Below are 5,145 nucleotides of genomic sequence, written 5' to 3' on the forward strand. Positions count from 1 at the left end.
AGAACTTACAAATCATTCAACTTTTGTACAGTTGGATCTTCCACCATAAGCATATTTTATTTTTCTAAGTCTATCAATCTTCTACCTTTATGCTTTTCATGAGTTGAATAATCTCTTTAACTTATATAAATATCAAATGATGTTTTCCTGTAAAACTGAACACATTTTAAAGAAACTACGTGATCACACAATGGTCCCAAAGTGCTCAATTTTCATAAAGTTGACTTCAATTTCCACAAAAACAAGAGTCCACCTAGAACAAAACAGCTGATGAGGAAGTGACATACAGAATTCAGGGTATCACAGATTCTGTGCCATCCGGGAAGTTTTCAGTTGCAGCAAGTGATAGAAAAACCAAACCGAGACTAGCTTTAAAAATACAGGAAGTCGGCCAGGCACGGTGACCCACACCTGTAATCCTAGCACTTTGGGAGGCCGAGGTGGGCGGATCACTTGAGGTCAGAAGTTCGAGACCAGCCTGGCCAACATGGTGAAACCCTGTTTTTATTAAAAATATAATAACTAGCAAGGTGTGCTGGCACACGCCTATAGTCCCAGCTACTTAGGAGGCTGAGACAGGAGAATCGCTTGAACCTGGGAGGCTGAGGTTGGGGTGAGCCAACATCACACCACTGCACTCCTACCTGGGTGACAGAGCGATACTCCATCTCAAAAACAAACAAACAAAAAAACCCAGGAAATCTACTGGGTCACCCACTGAAAACTCCAGAAGTACATGCTGCCAGGTGTAAGGGTTGATGCAGAATCCCATGTAACACAACAAAGTACCTAGTTCATTTCTTTCAATTTCTTATTGTTACTTCCTTGGTGCTGACTCCATTTTGGACAAACTCACTCTGTTTAAGCTATGATTCTAAATTGGCTTTGAGAAGCTCTAAAAATTAGCTCTAAGTTCTTTCACCTTGAGTATAGTGACATAAATTCTCTTTGCTGTTTCATGAATGAGGAGGTTCCTCTGTCACCCCTAATGAGGATTCATGAAACAGCAAAGAGAGAATTTATGTCAATATAATCAGGGTGAAAATGACTTTAAGAGTCACTCTGATCAGACCAGCTTAAGTAACTATGCCAATTCCAAACCACTCATTATGGATAGAGATGGCACATTCAGATTTGCTCTGTTTATTAGGGCCTACCTCTGGTGCAGGTGAGGTTGATCCCATCTAAATCACAAAACTGAGAATGGAGGGAGGGGGTGGGTTTCAAAAAGAAATTCAGGGGCCAGGTGAGGTAGCTCATGTCTGTAGTCCCAGCTATGAGGTGGGAAGATCCCTTGAATCCAGGAGTTTGAGCCTGCAGTGAGCTATGACCATGTGATCATGTCACTGCACTCCAAACTGGGTGACAGAGCGAGACCCTGTCTCAAAAAAAAAAAAAAAAAAAAATAGAACTTCAGACTACTACTCCAAGAAGGAAGAGGAGACATGGATGCTGTGCAGCCAATCAACAGGATTAATTACAGGTACTTCCAGAGTTTTTCTCCTATTTAGTCCTTTAGAATGAAATGTAAGACTTTAACCCCAAACTTCACATAATTTCTGCACGTTACCTAACACATCTTTGGAAAACAAGCATAAAGGTAACTAAATCATCTCACAGGATTTTGTTTGTGTAAGCTATTTTACAATAGCCAAAGAGACCTTGTTTTAAAAATGGTAAAAATACATACTTTATCTGGAGGATTTTATATTGTGTCCACATTCAAAAGAAAATAGTAACTCTGATGACTCATAAACTCCAATATACTTTTTAGTTGATCCCCTTTTTTAGTGTGTTTAGAAGACATGACTTTCTAAATATTGTCACACTACAAAAGCACGTATTGAAATGTAATAGCCTTCTTTTCACAAGGCATGGTACCCATCATTGTCTTTGATTACATTCTCTGGTGCATAGCTCCAGCAAGTTGGTTTTTTTTTTTTTTGAGACAGAGTCTCGCTCTGTCACCAGACTGGTGTACGGTGGCGTGATCTCAGCTCACTGCAACCTCTGACTCCCTGGTTCAAGCTATTCTCCTGCCTCAACCTCCAGAGCAGCTGGGATTACAAGCATGCACCACCACGCCCAGCTGATTTTTGTATTTTTAGTAGAGACGGGGTTTCACCATGTTGGCCAGGATGGTCTCGATCTCCTGATCTTGTGATCTGCCCGCCTCAGCCTCCCAAAGTGCTGGGATTATAGGCGTGAGCCACTGCACCCGTCCCCTTATCCTGTATCTTTATCTTCAAGGGTTTTCCCTTTGCCAACCTCTCCTACCTACACTCCTTCATAGAATTGCAGTACATTTACAAGCTAAAGTTCTTTACCTTCATCTGCCAAAATCCAGGAGAGTCCATAGTGAAATGAATACTTACAGTCACCCCACCCCCTAAGTTGCTTGCAATGTGTCATCAGCCTCTATAATTTGAATCTGCTTTATCAGTGGCATCAATCTTCATCCTACTGAACTATCTATTGGTTGACTAACACTTTGTGTTTTGAATTTGTTCCTCTTATCTGACCAGTCTTCCTCTGTCACCCCTAAGCAGTAGCCATGTCTCTCTGTTCTTTAATTACTCTCACTTCTCTTTTACCCAATAAAGCCTACACAGGTTGTCAGGCTCCGCGTTCTCATGTCCTGGTCCCAATCTTCCAGCTTTCTCCTCCTTTTCCTTTTATTATCACGTTAATTGACAACTCACTGTTCAAGGCAAGTCACCTGTGCTTTCCTTTTTCCATGGTTCCCTCTGGAATTTTCATTCAATGCCCAGCTTAAATGTTTCCCCCTCCATGAACCCTGCTCTAGTTCCCCCAAGCTATAATTCACCACTTCAGACTCCATCAACCAGGTCCAAGCTGCCACCTGCTCATGACTCGACATTTGTAAAAGCTTCCTAACTAGTATTCCTGTTTTGCCTTTCTCCTGTTTCCTCTATAGAGTCACCAGAATGATCTCTCAATCGAAACTCTTTACCATGGCCTATAAAGCCTGGTCTCTGCTAACATTTATTGGCCCAGGCACACTAAGAGCTTTTTAAAAATTCATTAATTTAATCCTCTCAATAATCCTACAGCTATGTACTTTTAATATCCTCATTTGCAGCAGATGCTGTTAGTGACTTACCCAGACCCCTTTTACGGGACTGTTGCACCCATACCCTAGCTGCTGTAGGTGTTGGCTGGTAAGAGCTGACACCTCCGCCCTTACTTGGAGGATTGCCCTTGGCTGAGGAGAGGTACCTAGTCACTCCTCCATCCCTTCTCCCCATAGCCAGTGGTCTGTGACAGCCTGATGTGGGAACCTAATGGCTCAGCCCCTTCATCTCTGGGCAGGACATCTGCTGTGGCCCAATTTATTTGGCAGAGTGCCCTATAAGGTCAGGCTGAGGCTACACTACTCCTGAAACTCTTCTTCCCTGGCCTTATCCTGTTTGCTTTACTCCATTACAGATTTCTCCTGAAAGTGCTCCCTCAGTCACTTGCCCAAGAATCCCCATCTCTGGCATTGTTACAGAGAAACTGATCTAAGACACCATATTACAGATCAGGAAACCTAAGACAAAGAGGGCTGAAGTGACCTGCCTAAGGTCAAACAGAAAATGGGAAAGCTGAATTTTGAGGCCAGAGGGCCTGGCTGTCCAACCTGAGCTCTTTCCCACCATACTGCAATGGCCACTTCTCCAACCTCCTCTCTCTCCTCACCCATCCCCTCTAAGTAAGTTAATTCCTGCCTCAGGCCCTTTTTACTTCCTATCCTCTCTGCCTAAAATGTGTTTCCTCTCATTGTGGCTTGCTTCCTCACTTCTTTCAAAATGTTCCAAATATTACCTCAGAGACCTTTCCTGACCCCAACCATAATACCTAAGATAGCAACACTATTCCGCAAATTCTGCTGTAGTTTTATTTACAGCTTTAAATACCTGAAATTATATTACGCATATATTTCCTTTTCTGTCCCTTACACCAAGATGAAAATTGCCTGAGGGCAGGAATATTGTCTGGCTTATTTGCTATATCCTCAGTGCTTGGCGACATACCTGGCAAAGAGCAGGAACTGAGCGACTATTTGTTGTTGAATGACTGAAATTGAGTTCTCTTCTCTCAGAACTCTTACCAGGCTTTGTAAGATATTCCTTACATGTTCTTAATCTATAGCTGTAATTATTTAATGCATTTATCACACAAGCTTGTATGCTCTCAGAGGACAAGAATTATGTTTTATTCATTTGGGAGTACATAGGTTTTTAAATAATGGTGCTGTCTTAAACACCAAATATCAACTGCAGTTCATTTTTTCCATATGGGGACTAATATCAAGATTTCATATGAATTATAGTATAATCCAGAAGTATGAAAAAATACATCACATTTAACTGATAAAGCATTCATCTGCATGTTACAAGATATTACAGTAAATACAACTAAGTACTTTTCATTTTCTCTTTACTTTAAAAACAATGCCACTTCCAAAATTTAAAAAAATAGACCTATTTTTAAAGAACTACTTAAAGATGGCTTTGAAAACAATACTGTTTTATTTACAACAAATAGATGGTAGTGCAACAGCACTCGTGGATGTTTATGATAAATAAAAATACTAGTATTCTGGCATCCTTTGGGAACAGGCCCTTTTATATTTATAGACGTCTACAATAACTCATAAAAGTAAAAATCAATAAAGGCTATTAATTTGTGTTTCAACCTGAATTTGAGAAACCAATGAAAATCATTCATTTGGGATCTAGATCCATGTATCTGAAAACTAAAGTATAAAGTTTCTCATTTCCATTCACTTTGTCGATAAACACATGCCAAACATTTCAGCATCTGTAAAAGGTGATTTAGCATTTGTAATAAGTGATTTATAACTATATATGCTAAATAAAGGTTGACACAGCTGGATCCTAGAAGCTCAGACTTTATAAATTTACAATAAAGTATTTATGCCAAAAAACAAGAAATTCATCTAGGATTTTAAACTATGGAAGTCTCTGGGGAAAAAAAATAGCAATGGAATGACAATAGATGTCAGATATTTCTCTGAGAAGTATATAGTTTCTCCATTTTCGCTAGGTAGTGCATCCCAATTGAATTAAAACTAAAGCATATTTACAGTGGATTTTTTCTCACTAAAATTTCCCAATT

This window comes from Macaca mulatta, chromosome 8 (genome assembly GCF_049350105.2).
Source record: "Macaca mulatta isolate MMU2019108-1 chromosome 8, T2T-MMU8v2.0, whole genome shotgun sequence".
NCBI lineage: Eukaryota > Metazoa > Chordata > Mammalia > Primates > Cercopithecidae > Macaca > Macaca mulatta.